This window comes from Myodes glareolus, chromosome 3 (genome assembly GCF_982192425.1).
Source record: "Myodes glareolus chromosome 3, mMyoGla1.1, whole genome shotgun sequence".
NCBI lineage: Eukaryota > Metazoa > Chordata > Mammalia > Rodentia > Cricetidae > Myodes > Myodes glareolus.
In genome coordinates this window covers 1,645,228-1,663,908 of record NC_142028.1, presented here as the reverse complement: position 1 = coordinate 1,663,908, position 18,681 = coordinate 1,645,228, and the positions used below count along the sequence as shown (strand labels likewise).

Sequence of the window (18,681 nt, the reverse complement as noted above, 5' to 3'; positions counted from 1 at the left end):
AGTAACAAATTATGCTCTTTTGGATTTAATTTTCAAACCTAGGATGACTGAAAATATTGTCATTTAATTTTACATCTATAATAAAACTATTGATACTATTATAGAATTTGATCAGTAGGCATCCTGACTATCTATGTTTAGGATATGCTGTGTTTCTTTCCATTTCTACAAATACATAACAGTATATATTTCTCATATAAACTACTAGTTTATATAAGCTAGTGTCTTGACATTATATAAGATACTTTCAGTATACTTCCTCCTAATGTCCTACTTCCAAAGTTTTCTTGGCCTTTCTCTATTTCTAACACACATTGTAATATATATATATATATACACACACATAGTGCACTTATATACATATATGAGTTGAAACATGAACATGAATAAAATACAGAGTCCACTAACGGCAGACAAAACAGGCAATCATTCATGAATGACAGTAATAAAGTCATATTTCTGAGAAGAATTATGTTTTTTCAATTCTATACATTTTCCTCTAAAGGGCATAATTTGTTTTTCTTCATGTGTTTCCATAACAACTATTGTGTGTTTATATGCCACATTTTTTAGTAATTCCTTTTGCAAATGATACTTAGTTTGCTCTCCCCAATTGCCCATTATTAACCATGCTGAAATGAACAACTATGTGCCAGTTCTTCTGTGATCTGATAATATAGAAACATTTGAACATTACCCCAAATTTCTATAGCTTGACCACATGGATTATTTATTTTTAGTTCAGAAAAAATGATTTTTAATGTTTCCTTCACTAGAGACTAGATTTTTCTACATTCCACAAAAATAGAAAAATTATCTCTTTTTTTCTTGTTCTCACATGTTTGAGGTATTTCTTTCCTTTATTTTGAGTTTCAATTTATGTATATTGGTGTGTGTCTATGTGAATTTATGTCCATAACAGGAAGTAATGAGGGACTGGAATGCAGAAAAGTTTGTTATTTCCTTTGAAACTTTAATTTTTCTTAATCGCTAAGCTACCATTCCAGCCCTGTTATTTATTTTCAATGATTAAAATTTACAGTGTGTCTAGATGCAATCATAGTTTAGTTTAGATCCAATTTTATTTGATCTCCAGTTTGGTAGAATGTTTTACTCTATTGAGTAGATACCTGCATATCACCTTTTGTGAATTGAGTGTTTCAATAATCTGTTTATATTTTGGGAAATTTAAAACATTTTCTCTTTTAGCTTTTTTTAAATGTTTATATACTCTAGATATTATTCTATGCCTGTTTAGGTCCAGCAAAGATATCTTACATTCCATAGATGACTCTTTGGTTCATTGTTTCAGTTGCTGTAGATACCCATTTTCATTTAATTAAATCCTTTTTTGTCATTTTTAATAGGGTCCTAATGAGGAAGTTATACCACTTTCTAGGTCTGATATTTCTTATAATTTCTTGAGAATTATTCTTAGGTTTGTTTTTCTGATAGAATGCTAGTAGCCTGTGCACCATATAACCACATTTCACCACAATAAATTCATAGGTTGGTACACAGTGTGTACCAAAGAATAAGTCATTTAAGAATCCGTACTAAATGTGTGGTTCCAGAGAGATGGCATCATTTACTTAAACACTCAAGGACACAAACAGTCTGTATCAAAAATGGTGCCAAACCTGCCTTTAAAATGGAGTCCCTTAGGTCAAAGGAAGTTCTGGGTAACCACGCTTTACAAAACATGAAGAAATAGTATAAGGAAAAGAATTATAGCAACACTTTTATATTTATGTCTTATGTTAAGGATAGTAATTTAAAAAGTAAAATAAAAATGAAACAAAGTAAACGTGCATAAAGAAAACAAAGAAATTTTTTATCAGAAAAATATATGATCTACAAAGACTAAAAACCAAAGAGAAAGGTCTCATATGTGCAGTAAACAAGTGAAAGTTTAGCTTTATAGAGAATAAGACATAAGCTTCTGTAAAGGGCTTTTTAAACATTTAAAATTAAACTTCATTGTAAGCTTTCTTACTATGTTATAGGATGTTTTTTATGCCCCTAGTACTTATCTGTGGGTACTTTAGTATACTTGCTAAATAAGATATGTCCAGTGTACAATATCAGTATGAATCCTATGATGAGAGCCAATGACTACTAATTAGATGTCAGGCCTGCTTTACAGGATGAAATTTATATCTGTTACTATAAACCTAGTCAAAACCCAATAGCTAGGGAAGTCATAGGCATTGTATATCCCTGTTGATTTCCTAGGTGGTTATTTGGTTACTGATCTTCTATTTTTTTTTAAATTTATTAAGCTCTACTTTTTTTTCTGCTCCCCTCCCTGCCTTTCCCCTCCCCATTCAACCCTCCCCCAAGGTCCCCATGTGGAGATCTTGTCTTTTTCTACTTCCCATGTAGATCAGATCTCTGTATGTCTCTCTTAGCGCCTCCATTGTTGTCTAAGTTTTCTGAGATTGTGGTTTGTAGGCTGACTTTCTTTGTTTCATGTTTAGAAACCACCTATGAGTGAATACATGTGATAATTGTCTTTCTGTGTCTGGGTTACACACTCAAAATGTTTTCTAGCTCCATCTATTTTTCTGCAAAATTCAAAATGTCATATCTTTTCTGCTCTGTAGTACTCCATTGTGTAAATGTATCACATTTTTCTTATCCATTCTTCAGTCGAGGAGCATTTAGGTTGTTTCTAGGTTCTGGCTATGACAAAGCTTCTATGAAAATAGTTGAGCACATATCCTTGTGGCACATTTGAGCATCCTTTGGATATATACCCAAAAGTGGTATTACTGGGTCTTGAGGATGGTGGTTTCCTAATTTTCTGAGAAAACGCCACACTGACATCCAAAGGGGCTGCATTCCCACCAGCAATGCTGAAGTATCTCTTTTCCCCACAGCCTCTCCTGCATAAGTTGTCATCAACGTTTTTGATTTTGGCCATTCTTACAGAAATAAGATGGAATCTCAGAGTTGTTTTGATTTGATCTGATGAATAAGGATGTTGAACATTTCCTTAAGTGTCTTTCAGTCATTTTAGATTTTTCTGTTGAGAGTTCTCTGTTTAGGTCTGTACTCCATTGTTTTTTTATTGGATTATTTGTTTTTTTGGTGACCAATTTCTTGAGTTCTTTGTAAATTTTGGAGATCAGACCTCTGTCTTATGTGAAGTTAATGAAGTTCCTTTCCCATTCTGTAGGCTATCATTTTGTCTTGCTGACCATGTCCTTCGCTTTGCAGAAGCTTTTCCATTTTAGGAGTTCCCATTTATTAATTGTTTATTTCAGTGTCTGTGCTGCTGGGTTATATTTAGGAAGTGGTCTCCTGTGCCAATGCATTCAAGTGTACTTCCCACTTTTGCTTCTATAGGGTTCAGTATAGCTGGCTTTATTTTGAGGTCTTTGATCCATCTGGACTTGAGATTTCTGCATGGTGATTGATATGGGTCTATTTTCATTCTTCTACACATTGAAATTCAGTTATGCCAGCACCACTTGTTAAATATGTTTTCCTTTTTCCATTTGATATTTTTTGCTTCTTTGTCAAAAACCAGGTATTCGAAGATGTGTGGATTGATATCTGACCTTCTTTTCAGTTTCATTGTTCCTCCTGTCTGGTCTCCTAAATTCTGATTGTGGTGTAGAGGAATATGGTATGTATTCACTCATAAATGGATTCTAGTCATAATTAAATATCTTTGAGCCTATTATTCGTGATCCTAGAGAAGCTGGATAGGAGGGTGAACCTGAAGAAAATTCAGGTAGTTTTCCTCCTGGAGATTAGAAATAGACAAGAGTTCCAGGTAACCTCGGGTGCATGGGGGGGGGGGTAGGAGGGTTGTTGGAAGGGGAGAGGGTTAGAGAGGAGGGAGCAGGGGAGGAAGGGGGAATGCTCGGGGGACTGGGAGGGGGGAGGGAGGAAGGATAGATATGGGATCAGGGAAGAATATATCTCAACTAAGGGAGTCAGTTTAGGGTTTACTAGAGACTTGATTATAAATGGGATCCCAGGTCCAAGGAGAGATCCCCAGATTGTTCTCTGGACAGGGGAGAGGGTGCCTGAACTGGCCTTGGCCCATAACCATACTGATGAATATTTTGCTTATCACCATAGATCCTTCATCGGGCGATGGGTGGAGATGGAGATGGAGACCCACATTGAAACACTGGACTTAACTCCCTAAGTCCAAACGAGAAGCAGAAGGAAAGAGAATGTGAGCAAGGAAGGCAAGATCAGAGGGAACCTTCATCCGACGAAGGATGGCGATACAGACGGAGACCCACATTGGAGCACCAGACGGAGTCCCCCAAGGTCCAAATGAGGAACAGAAGGAGGAAGAACATGAAAAAGGAAATCAGGACCGCAAGGGGTGTGATCACCCACTGATACAAGGGGACTGATCTAATGAGAGTTCACCAAGGTCAGTTGACTGGGACTGAGCGAGCATGTGATCCAGCTAGATTCTCTGAATGAGACCGGATTCTCTGAATGTGGCTGGCCTGGAGTCTTTCTGAAAAGCCATTGACAATGACATTGGGACTTGTTTCCTCTGCATATACTGGGTTTCTGGGATCCAGTCTGTTTGGATGCTCACCTTCCTGGACCTGGAGGGAGAGGGGGAGGAGCTTGAACTACCCACAGGGCGGGAGACCCTGACGGCTCTTGGGGATGGAGAGGGAGGAGGGGAGGGAGTGGGGGGAGTGGGAAGGAGTTGGGAGGAGGTGCGGAAATGGAGACTTTTGTATTTTAATAAACTTTGAGAAAAAAAAGCAAAAAAAAATTGTATTTTACGGTTAAGATGATTAATGCAGAGAATGTTCACTGATAAAAGTGCTAAGAATCATTGGCAAAATGGAAAGAAGGGAAAATGTTCCACGCCCTGTAAGCAGCAGAGCTCAGCACCTTCAGCCCCATGATTCTGGGTTTGGAGTTAAGGATAGAAGAAACGTGTTAGGGGATTTGCCTCCATGATTAAAGAAAGCTGCTGAAGTCAGGCATGTGTCATGACTGCCCTTGAAGGCAGGTCTAGTAAAGATGTCACTGTGTGAGGCTTTGAAGTTGATGCCTGGATGGAGAACAAAGATGTTAGAGACACAAGAGTCAGGGGATAATGGGATGTCTGCCTAGGAGAGGTGCTAAATGGGAGAGGAGCCAGGCCAGGAAAAGAAAGTGTTTGCAGTCACCAAAACTGAACAGAGTTGAGATCTGGAGTGCGTTCAGGCATTAGAAACAGAGATTTAGAGTTTGAAATTTGCCCAGCTGGTTTTCAATCTTGCTATTGTCCCTTCTCCGCATTTTTGAATGGTAATATATATCCTATGCTATTGGATGTTGGAAGTACATAATTTGCATTTTGATTTTGACTTTTGCATGCAGTTACAGTTAAGAGGCTGTATGAACCTCAGGAGAGACTTTGAACATTGGGTTTTAAAACATTGGTGAGTCTGTGATACACTATGGAGACTTTTGAAAATGGACGAAATGCATATTCGTTATGACATTGTTACAAGATTATGAGGCCACAGAGTGGAATGAGGCAGTTTGAATGTAAATTGCCACTTAATCTCACAGAAAGTGATCATTTCCTGGAATTTTACTTCTCATTTGCCCGTGAAGCCCCCAACAAACCTGTGCTATTGAATAACTGGCCTGCAGGTATTTGAGAAGCCTAGAAGCATTAGTGGATGGGGCTGAGCTTGAGCCATTCCCAAAAGACCTGATTTTATTGATTATATATTATCTAGAGAATCTTCATTTAATTTTCTTATCTTTCAAGAGGTAAATTTCCTGTAATTCCTCTAATATTATGATGTTCTACCTCCCCATGGAAACAGATATACAGAGAAAAATTCTGTCATATTTACCCTTATAAATCAAGGGCCTTAAAAATAACCCATGTCTTTAACAGATTTCTATCAGGTATTTAGTCATAGCAATTATAAAAATAATTACTGCAAATATCTTTGAACCTTTTTATGACTACAACTTAAAAGAAAAACACATTCAATATATGCTTTCAGTTCTTGACATTAAACTCATTTTGTATGCAACTTAAGGCTTTTTTTACATCAGTAACTCCTCTTTTTTGTTTGTTTTTCTATTTTCAAGACAAAGTATTCTCAGTATAGTTTTGGTGTCTGTCATATAATTAATTCTTGTAGACCAGACTTTCCATGAACTCAAAAAATCCTCCAACCTCTGTCTCCCAAGAGCTGGGATTAATGGTGTGTGCCACCTATGCCAGGCAGTAAATCCTCTTTTTTTAATATTTAATTAAATTTGAATAAATTCAAAGTTTATTAAATTATAAAAGTTTTCATTTCCACCCCTCCTCCCAACACCCCCCCACTCCCCCCACTCCCCCTCCTCCTCCCTCTCCATCCCTAAGAGCAGTCAGGGCTTCCTGCCCTGTGGGAAGTTCAAGTTCCTCCCCCTCCCTCCAGGTCCAGGAAGGTGAGTATCCAAACAGACTGGATCCCAAAAATTCAGTATATGCAGAGGAAACAAGTCCCAGTGTCATTGTCAATGGCTTTTCAGAAAGGCTCCGGACCAGCCACATTCAGAGAATCCGGCCACATTCAGAGAATCTGGTTGGATCACGTGCTCGTTCAGTCCCAGTCCAACTGGCCTTGGTGAACTCTCATTACATCAGTCCCCTTGTATCAGTGGGTGAACGCTCCCTTCGCGGCAAATTTTTGTTCCTTCATGGAAGAATGGACCGTCAAAGTTACACATCAAAATATCTACACCTCAGAAATTTTTAAAAATGGGATGATAAATATAAATACACAAGTTCTCTTTCTTTCTCTTTCCCTCTCTCTCTAATTGGAGCATTATGGAAGATCAGAAGTTGAAGGTCTTCCTCAAGCTACATAGTGAGTTCAATACCATCTGACTCAAAAAACATTAAAATACTGTAAATTCATTTTAATTCTTCATTGTAATTGCACATAAAATTCTGAATTTAATTTTTCTAGATTTCTCTGAAACATTATTCACAGAATGTGTGAACTAACTACTAAATCAAATTCCCTTATCATTATAAATATTTAAGGAAGAAGCAATGAATGAATGCAACTGAATGATGGCCTCTGAGCATTCAAACAAACAAGCCACAGTAAATTTGACTCTCCTCTATTTGTGAAAGTGTTGTCATTTCAGTTTTTATGCCTCCAAGCTTTTCATGTTACCACAATACTCTTTGATTATTTAAATAATTAACTTAATAAATACCCAAAGTTGTTCATCAATGAAAATCTTCTAGTATGGTTTTTAAAATGAACTCAAAACTTATAGAAGCAATCATTACATATAGGGTAAATATCATAAATGATGAGTGTCCCGGGTGAATAGTGAACATAGAGTGAAGTTATTTGGATGATTCAGAAACTTTTTACTGCGAGTTAATGAAGTCTACTTGCAATTGTATAATTACTTTGCTGTGCAGGGAAGGCAGGCAGCATTAGAAAGTGTCTTAACAGTATTGCTTTCTACTGAATCTCAAGAGAAGGCATAAGCCTTTACAGATATGTAATGAATCAGTGTGTTCTCATTCTTTTTCAGATAAAAATTCAAATAGATATTTTAGCCACAGAAATGACTGCAAATACTACATGTTTTCCTTACATTATTAATCCTATGCATTTGCTTTATTGACACAAAGGAGCTTACTAGAGGGAAATATAAAGATGGTTTACTTTTTGAGGAGTTATTAAAAAGTCAAATCTGCTCATTCATTTTGAAATTGTAAATATTTGTTCAATGCTTATTATTTAATATATCATGCAATTAACTTGGTCAACAATCATAAAAGTATGTGAACAGAAATACTTTATAGAAAATGGAAATTAATAAAAGACTAACTAGAAAACATTACATTGCTACATACTCTAACTATAATTAAGTATTTTAATTAAGTGCCTTAAATATGCTAGGGATTATGTTCAGTTTTTAAAAATTAATCAGAGAGAATGTGGCAATTACATGCAGTAAAATCAAGGTCTTTGAAAAATCTATGTCAAGAAAACTGTCCATGTCTTCTTTATATGTAATTCAATCAGTAATAAAGATACTGAAATTATTACATAGTGTTCCAAGTCATCTTCTTAAACATTGTTTTAAAATAGTTATTGTTTTTATTTCTCTCTTTCTTTCTCATTCTTTCCTTTCTATAATTGTTGAAATGCAGTCTTTTTCTTCCCTTCCTTTCTTTTTTCCTCCTTCCCACTTCCCTCCCTCATGCCCTTCCTCCCTCCTTCACTCCCTCCCTTGCTTCCTCTCTCTTTCTTCTCTTTGAAGTGGAGAACTAACATGGTGGCTTAAATAAAAGCTTTATTTGTGTTCATAACATCAGTGTTTCAGAGTTCCTGCTTTTTCATTCATTCTCTTATTTTACATTTTATAACATTTTAAGTCCTTTGATATTAGTACATGAGAGATTGAGTCTCACTGCCCTTTGATTTTCATTTGTTTATGATCAGTAATGGTGAGCATTTTATCATATAATTGCAGTATATTTACCATATGTGTCTTAATCAGATTAATGCCTACTCAAGGTTTTTAATCATTTCCATCAGCATCATTATTTTGAATCTTGTTGCGAAATAGTTGTATGGATTCTCCAAATGTATTGGTTATGTTTTGTGTTCAGTTGACACAATCTATAGTACCTTGGGAAAAAGGAGAAATGGTTAAGAAAAACCATCTACCATATTAGTCTGGTAAATTTGTTCATTACTTACATTAGTAAATTATGGGGGTGCACCCAGCTTAATGTGGTTGGTGCTACTTGTGGGCACACTTTTCTAGGGTGTGTAAAACCGCAAGGTGAGTATTAGAACTGAGCCCAAAGGCAGTATGCTTTCATAGCTTTTGATTCAATTCTTGCCTCAATATTCCTATCCTGATTTCATTAAATTATAGAGTGTGATGCGGTGCTATCAGCTGAAGTAAACCCTCTCTTTCATTGTTGGCTTCTGAGAATATTTTTTATCATAGCAAAAGAAGCTCTTAAGACAATTGTGATTTTGTCTCATATTTAAAGTTTGGAATTGTTTTCTTCTGACTTTTTCTTTGGTTGGTGCTTAAATTATTGGGCAGGAGCTATTGAATTTGCGATTCGTACCAACTCATTTCTGCTTGTATTAACAAATTTTTGATATTGTATCTACATAGTAACCTCCATGGTTATTAGTCTTTATCTTTTTTAAATGATTTCTTGTCTTAAATGTATTCTTAAAAATTAAAAGATTTTTCTGGGCAGTGGTGGTGCACACCTTTAATCTCAGCACTCAGGAGGCAGAGGCAGGCAGATCTCTGTGAGTTCGAGGCCAGCCTGGTCTACAAGAGCTAGTTCAGGACATGCTCCAAGCTTCAGAAAAACCCTGTCTCAAAAAAAAAAATAAAAAAGATCTTTATTTGAATTATATATTATATACTAAACCCACATACTAACAGCCACACATATATGATGTTAAAGATTAAATGAAGAAAAACAGACTTTCGAAAATGGATCTTATTATAAAGCTTCGACTGTCCTGGAATGCTCTGTGTACACAAGACTGGCAATGAACTCACAGAGATGCCTGAGCTTCTGCTATTTTAGTACTGATTGCCATCAAAATTGGCATTAGGTAGTATTTCAAACTAGTTTCAATTTGCATTTCCCTGATGGTCAATGACATTCAAGTGTTGCTCATTTGTTGGTAGTCAAAATTTCTCGCTTTTATTTATTTTTACCCTTTTATTAAATGTAAAATATTTTCTCACATAATATAATGTGAAGACAGGTTTTCCTCTGTCTTTTCTTCCCAGTTTCTTCACACCTCCTTTTCCGTCCAGATCTTGGATGAGCCAAGGCAATAGTAAAGTTAAAGGGCCTGAAGAGAAGGCAGTAGATATGAGAGCCACTGGTATACGTATTCAGGAATTCAGAATTCAGGAGTCCCATACAAGTACTAAACTCAAAGTTATTGTGTATATCCATAGGATCTGGTGCAGACCTGGATAGGACCTGTGCATGCTGCTATTTAGTCTGTGTGAGTTCATGTGCACTTTGCTCAATTGTTTTAGAGGATTGTGTTCTCCTGGTCTTCTGCCTCCATTATATCTTCCTCACCCCCTATTCCTTCCCTTCTTTGAGGTTCATTTATCTCTGGAGAGGTATTTGTTGGGGACATCTGTGTTCTTCAAGGTCTCTTTTTTTCAGCATAAAGACTTACTGTGGGTCTCTGTATTTTATTTGCCTCTATTGTAGTAGAAAATCTCTCTGATGTTGGCTAAATAAGGCACTGATACATGAGTATAGCAGAATATCATTAGTAGTTATTTTATATTTTAAACCAATACTATTTAGTTTGCCTTAGATCTCCTAGTTATCTAGACTGGTTCTTGGTCACCCAAGCTGTGTCAATTGTGGGTTTTATCTCATGGACTGGGCTGCAAGTAAAATAAGATACTGGTTGGTTACTCACAAAAGGATAGTTTCTCTATTGCCCTAGCATATTTTGCTGATAGAACAGATTGTAGATCAAAGGTTTTATGGTCGGTTTTATGTTTACTTTTCTCTTTTAACTGTCCCCAGAGTATGTTTCCATGACATAGGAACTAGAATGTAGTTATGAAGTTTCTATTTAAGTTCCATCTCATGCTCTCCGTAGTGAATGAGTTGTCAATGAATGAATGAATTAATCTTGTCAGTTTGTAGAGAGCAACCTACTGTTTTGGCAATAGCCTAGGTTGTTTGTGTATTTACATGGGAATGCATTAGACATCAGTTCAATTGTATTATGATGCATGACTAATAGAAACTCAGAAACAGATATTAGGATTCAACCTGAAGACCAGAAAAGCAAAGCAGCCAGCCACTGACTCTTACCTCAACCTCAGTCTGAAAATGGTATTCCTGCCTCCAGCAATCTCAGAATGAGTCTGTGACTGAGAGTTGTCTCCTCCCATTTTATAATCCTCTCTAGTTCTGGGATTAAGGGTTTACATAACTACCACCTGGTTTCTATGGAAACCTAGTGTGGCTACTGGGATTAAAGGTGCCTGTTACTGCTGCCTGGTCTTTTAGGCAGGCCAGTATGGCAGTTTTCCTTTTCTGATCTTCAAGCAAGCTTTATTTATTAAAATAGAAATGAAATGTCACTGCAGTGTTAAATTATTCCAGGCACTGGAAGCTTAGTTTGATGTCAATTCATCACCAATAATAGCTCATTCTTGGCCATTATTTCCAGACTTCATTAGGATTGCCTTTGTAATTATAGGAAATTTCCACTGAATCAGGTTTCCATTCTACAATGCAAATTCTCTTCAGTTCTAGCTATCCTGTTTCTCCCTCCCTCCTCTAATCCCATCTTCCTGCCCACTTCTATCCTGATCCTCATGTTGTAGACCCCGCCTTTTCTCCACAGCTCTCATCCACTCATAACACCTATTCCGTTTCCCCCTTCCAGGGAGATCCACCTTCCCCACTCCCTGTTCCTTCTTCTATGACTAGACTCTCTGAGTTTCTATTGTAGCTCAATTCTCATTTATCTAATGACTAATATATATCTGCAGGCTTTTTGAAAATCCTGCTCAATGGCCACCTTCAGAGTACGTAAAAAAAAAATCCATGAATGTGGCAAGGGCTAGACATTTTTGTCTGAGAGTGACTAAGGAAATATATTCTTTCTGATGGTAAATTTCTTTTTAAACTCATTTTGAATAATCTTTATCTGAAGAATCTCTTTGCACAGTTACATCTCTTTACATATAGTGCAGACATTTCTTTACATGCAGATTTCTCTCTTCTACACAGCCATACATCACTACAGTTACATCTATGTTCACACTGCTATACTCTCCACACATTCTCCCTACATTCTTCACACAGCAACATACCTTCACATTTTTTCTTTACACAGCCACATCTCTCTCCACACAGTTACATTCTCTACACAGCCATATACTTCTTCTGCATTGCTGTGCATCTCATCTGCACAGATTTCTCACCATTTAGCCACATATCTTTCTACACACACATCCCTCCTACTTATGTAACTCTCTTATACACAGCACATTTTCTATATTTCTCTACCCATTCAACTACATCTAATCTCTCTCTCTCTCTCTCTCTCTCTCTCTCTCTCTCTCTCTCTCTCTCTCTCCATGCTTAGCAACATCTCTCTTTCAGCATACCCACACTTCTGTCACATTTCTCCCCTCCTACTGCAATCTCTGAACAAATATGAACCACATTTTCAGGGTCACACAGCACTTTTTGAGTAAACAATAAGGAACTGAGTCATTCTGATCACACAATTCCTCTCAGGCTAGGGAGGTCGTGCTCACCAGGCACAGTAAATAAAGTAGGCAGGTAGCTCTGACTGATCAGGGCTCCCAGACAAAAATGACATTGAAATTCAGAACTTAAATAATAAACAATTAGGTGGCTTAACCTTGAGGCTAGGAGTACATGCTGAAAGTTCATTATTGCAGGAGGTCATGTATACCAAAGTTGTTTCATGCCTGATTTTGAATTGACAATAAACCTTTCTTTTTTAATTGTTTCACATGAAAACTTAAAGGACAGGGAAGGACAACTTTTGTGTATTTGTATGTATATAACCTTCTCACAAACAACTACAGATGTTACCAGATATTATTATGCTTATACAACATAGTTTTTAAATACCTGACATTCTAGTCTTTTCAAGTGTTAGGACTAAGTGTAGAGACTCTCAGTGTATGCTTGTATGTATGTGTCTATCTATCATGTATCTGTCTGTCTGTCTATTATCTATCTATCTATCTATCTATCTATCTATCTATCTATCTATCTATCTATCTATCATCTATCTATCCTCAATCTCCCTGTCTATCATCTGCCTATTTTCTATGCTTTTTTTCCTCAATTATCTATACTCTCAGATTTCTATAATCAACCTTACCATTATTTAACTCTTTATCACTTTTTTAGCTTTCCATGTTTTATCGTCATCTTTCAAATATCAGCAAATTTATCTTTTTGTCTTTCAAATATTTATCTATTATTCATCCTTCTCTTTCACTGAAAAACACCTGCAGTCATCAATCATCTGTCTAGACATGATCTCTTTAAATATTCATCATATATCTTTCTGTTAACCATTCACCCATCATCATCTATTTATCTATATATTATCTGTTATCCACATATATCTGCTAACTATCCAATTAATTATTAGTCTTTTATCATATATCTATCTTCTATATACTGATCTCTATGATACCATATCATATATCTACTGATCTATCAGTTACCTCCCATGTATGTAGTTACCCAACTATCACCTATTTATATAACATCTATTTATCTGTCTATCTATCATCTCTATCTATCTATCTATCTATCTATCTATCTATCTATCTATCTATCTATCTACCTATCTATCATCTGTCATCTATCACATTTCAACAATATGCTTACTTATCCATGTGCTTGTTTCTTGTGTAACTGTAGTATTCTTCTTTTGTCTTTTGGGGAATTATAACTAATATTGAAAAAAAGAGTATTATATAATTATACAGAAATATTGTTTAGCAGTGAGTTACTTTCATGCTTCCATGTTCAGGAATTGATATGTTATTGAAAAGATGTGAAACTAGGAATAACTTACAGAATATACTGACAGGACATGATATGAACTGCTTCTATAAAAGTATAAAATATTTTTGATATGGATTTTATAACAAACACTTTAAGAGGTAGATTTCTTTGAAGACTCTTCAGATTTAGTTGAAGACTCTTCAGATAACATCTTTGTTCTTGGTAAACTAAGAGTGATGATGGCATTGGATCATTCATTCTAACATCATTATATTAAGTAATAAAAGAAGAGGATAAACAGAACATTCTCTAAGAAGTTACAAGGCTAAGATTTCCTGACAAAAAATGTTCAAATTTAGTTTTTGATTAGCTAATATACAGTATTGTTGATCTTTCAATTTTGCAAGATAAATACTGTTAATAATAAGGGATTGATAGCACAAAACATTTACATGCTAAAAAAATCACTGAGAAACACTTAGAGAACAGTTCAACATCCTTAGCTATCAGGGAAACTCAAATCAAAATTACTTTGAGATACTATTTTACACCCATCAGAATGGCTAAGATTAAAAACACATATGACAGCCTAAGTTGGAGAGGATGTGAAATAAGTCAAAGACTCTTTTAGTGATGGTAGGAGTGCAGGCTTGTACAGAAAGACAATTTGAAAGTTGGTACAGAGTTTACTCAGAAAATTGAGTATCAATCTACCTTAAATCCACTCATCAGTGAATATTAGCTATAATATAAAGGATAACAAGACACAATATATAGCATCAGAGAATCTAGGTATCAAGGAGTATCCAAAGGTTTATCTTTCTGAGACTGGGTTAACTCACTCAGTATGATATTTTTCTACTTTCATCCATTTGCCTGAAAACTTGGGTATTTACACAAAAGATGCTTTATCATATGCTCAACTATGTCCTTTAATAGCATTATTCATAATTGCCAGAACTTGGAAACAACATAGATGCCACTCAGCCAAAGAATAGACAAAGAACTTGTGGTTTATTTACATAATGGAGTATTATTCAGTGTTAACAAGAAACAGCATCATAATATGATGAAGTTTTCATTCAAAGTGTGTGCAGTAATTATGCTGATTTTCCCAGTTATTGTGTTCATGTGCAATAAAAATGAGAACCAATCAAAAACATTTGGATATAATATATGTGCATTGTTGTAAAAGGAGCGGCAGGCTGTGTCCCACCACCTGACTCACAGGTAGCTTTATCTGAAGTAACTACATGGAAACTGTATTCTTTTAAACACTGCCTGGCTCATTATCTGTAGCCTCTTATTGGCTAATTCTCACATCTTGCTTAAACCCATTTTTAGTAATCTGTGTAGCATCATGAGGTGGTGGCTTACCGGGAAAGATCCTAACCTGCGTCTGTCTCAGAGAGGAGAGACATGGCGACTGACTCATTGCCTTCTTCCCAGCATTCTGTTCTGTCTACTCCACCCACCTAAGGGCAAAGGCAGTCTCTTTATTAGCCAATGAAAGTAACGCATAGACAGATGACCCTCCTCCATCAATTTCCCTTTTTCTCTTTAAACAAAAAAGATTTTAACTTTAACATAGCAAAATTACATATAACAAAACATTTACAAAGCAAGAATTATAGTTACTATATCTATATCTATTTTATCATAACTAAGGAAAACTATAACTATAACTAACTATTCTTCAACTCCATCAAAGACTCCAGAAGGATATAATATTACCTAAGTAAACGAGAAGTAAGCAACTATCAAACTCTAGAAATGACAGAGACATCTCGCTGTCTGGACAGTCACCCAAAATTTTTTTGTACTGTTGGGGCATTCATCTTCAGCCTATAGGCCCATAGTTTCCAGCAGACATTTCATGAAGCAGAAAGTTTTAAAGGCATTTTAGTCACTATCTTCTGTGTCCTGCAGAATGTCTCACAGACTCTTTCATGAATCAGGAACCCCGAAAGACCATCCCACCTTTAGGCAAGTTCAGCAGTCTTCTCTCTATGGGTTTTCTGTGTCCAGTTCATGCAACAGTCCAGGCAAGAGTAGTTTATTGCCAAAATGCCTAACCAACTCCATAAGGAGCCTCTTCGATGTCCATCTTCCTCTTGAAGTAGATTGCTGCTGCCAGTAGCAGACGTGTCTCACTGACATGAAAATCCCTAAGTTATTAAAACATTGAATGTCATATTCTGTAGTCTTTGAAAGATATGAATAATGCCTATCTGAAATATGTCTATACACATCTAGAAATTCTAACAAACATGACTACAAGCTTGATTATTATTGATGATTATCCATTAACAACCTATATTTTCTAATTATACATCACATTTTTAGAAGAACTACACAATAACAATACCTTAATCAATATCAGAAATACATATACATATAACAAAATTAACCTTAAAATCCATACCAAAACATATTATTCATATCTGTATCATTTCTCCCTTTAAATGTAAAAGAACATTTATAAACAATATCTTGGAATATGGAAGTAGTTATTTCTCTCTAAACTTCTTCCTGATGTATATGGGCATTGTTAATCAGGTCTTTCATGGTATAACCTCTGTGCCAGGTTCATCTCAGTTGGCAGTTGAGTGAAGTAATTTTCTGAAGGTATTCATGGTGAACTTTCAGGCGGTCGTGGTCTATCATACCATATTGGGATAGAAGCAATCCACAGGGTCTCATGCTCTGTGAAAACAAAAGAAGAATCTCTTTTCCAAAGTATCATATCCTTAGATCCAAATTCTGAAATCAGAATACCGTTATAACCATTCTGGTTTAGCTTGGCAGCCCATATAATAAAATGTCTCTCTGTACTTAGCTCCTCCACAGTCAAAAATTTTAAAGAAAACATAATATACAGAATGCAAACTCTCTGTGAATTTTACATTTTTATGTGGCTTATTTTTATTTATTTCTTTTAATCTATAACTATCTGTGCTCTGTCTCTTTAAAGACTTTACCCTTATTTAAACATATTAACTTCATTCTCTATATTCCTTTTCTTCTCTATCCCAAGCCTACATACAGTCATCCAACACTGTGACCCATTTAGAGGTCTTTTATGTCTGAATCTGTCCTATTGTGAATCTGTAATTTTTTACTATCAAGGAGCATTTTTGGTTTGCAGTTTTAAATCACTAAGCACTTAAGAATCTAAGCTGTGACATTACTAGGTCAAAAACAGGTACTGCCTGCTTGCCCTGCCCAGCCCAACATGGGTGAGCTGCTCATGCCTCTGAGCCTTGCACATTGCACTGCTAGCATGGTGGAGCTGCTCATGCCTCTGAGCCTTGCAAATTACACTGCAAGCATGGCGGAGGCACTTGTACCTCTGAGTCACAGCACACAATGAACCCCTTTTAAGCATACAGTGAATCTAGTTGCCATCAAACAAATCGTAGCACTTTACTCCAAATGCTCCATTCAAAAGCTCTGTCTCCGGCAGGAGCCAGACAGAGATTGCAATGGCGGCACAGCCCAGAAACTGGTTTTTCAAAATGGCCACTTTCAAGTAGACCTGATCCCACTGCTTACTCAGACAGGAAGACCTGAGTCATGGGCATGGTGTCAGCTACTTTGTTCCCGACCCTGAGTGGGCACACAAACATCTGGGCCCAGAAATTTTCCATAGCCGGAGTTTGCACCAGCTGAAGGGCTCATGATGCTGCATTTTAAAATGACACAGCTTTTTTTCTGCTGCTGTTGCTGAATCAGGAAATCTCTCTACAGCACACCCTAGCAAACACCAAAAAGTTGTGTTAAACTCTCTCTTCCCCCTTTTTTAAGCCCTCTCAGGTTTTCAAGTGAATTTAGTTACCACGTTGGAGCACCAATCTGTTTAATTCACTTTCCCATTTTTTTTAAACCCTCTCAGGTTTTACATGGAGTTCATTGGTATTCTGGGCGCCATTTGTAGAAAAAGCGGTGGGCTGCATTCCTGCCTGGCTCCCGCATGGCTAGCTTTACACCCAGAAATAAGAACACACAAACTGTATTCATCTAAAACACTGCTTGACCCATTATTTCCAGCCTCTTATTGGCTAATACTCACATCTTGCTTTAACCCACATTTAGTAATCTGTGTAGCACCATGAGGTGGTGGCTTACCGGGAAAGATCTTAACTTGCATCTGTCTCAGAGAGGAGAGTAATGGCAACTGACCCATTGCCTTCTTCCCAGCATTCTGTTCTGTCTACTCCAACCACCTAAGGGCTGGCCTATCAAAAAGCCAAGGCAATCTCTTTATTAACCAATGAAAGTAACACATAGACAGATGACCCTCCTACATCAGTGCATATTTTTAGATCCTGTATAGAGTATGCACCCTCTACTTAGTATTTAATTGACCACTCTTTTTCTGGTTGATCATTAGAGTAATAACTTTTCTTTTGTCTTTTTCTACTTTTTTATCATAGGAAAATTTTTTTATTCTGTTATCAATTCAAATGATCCGCAGATGATATATTATCACTAACAATGAAAAAAATAGACAATGTGTCATAAATAATTTGAAGAAGTTAAATGAATCTTATACAGACTTAACTAGATTTCTCTACATTTAGATCAGTTTTTGGAACTTGGCAGCAACTATTAGACAAGACAAAGGGCAGATATTCAAGTCATCCATGAGAAGAAAATATCAAATGCTATCTGAAGGAACAATGGACCAGTTTACAGTGAAAGTCAGAAGTTCAATGTTAAAGAGAACCAGAAGATTGGCAGGTGTAAATCAAAATTACCATTGCAAATGCACAAGGTTGATTAAACTATTAAAAGTTTAATTCCCCCAAGTTTAATAATACCATGAATGCATTTATGACTTTGACTATCTTATACAATTTTTCCCAATAGCTGTAGTCTCCAAAGACAGAAAGGATGGGGACAGAACCTAGACGAAATGACCAAGAGACTACTGCCCTTGGTATATTCCTCAGAGACAAAGTTACAATAAGCTAATGACAGAATCAAACAGATTTGATCATTAAGTTATCCCACAATGAATATATTGCTGATGTTTTCCACATTATACATCTCAGAGAAAAAAATATATTTTAATGAATAAGGAATAATTTCATGATAGTAAAGGCTAAAAAACCTGCTTTAAG

General features: G+C 36.2%; 1 pseudogene; it reads right to left on the bottom strand.

Annotated features, from left to right (window-relative positions):
- The window catches only part of LOC148122468 (olfactory receptor 9G19-like), a 224,441-nt pseudogene that overhangs the window by 11,970 nt on the left and 193,790 nt on the right, over positions 1-18,681 (bottom strand).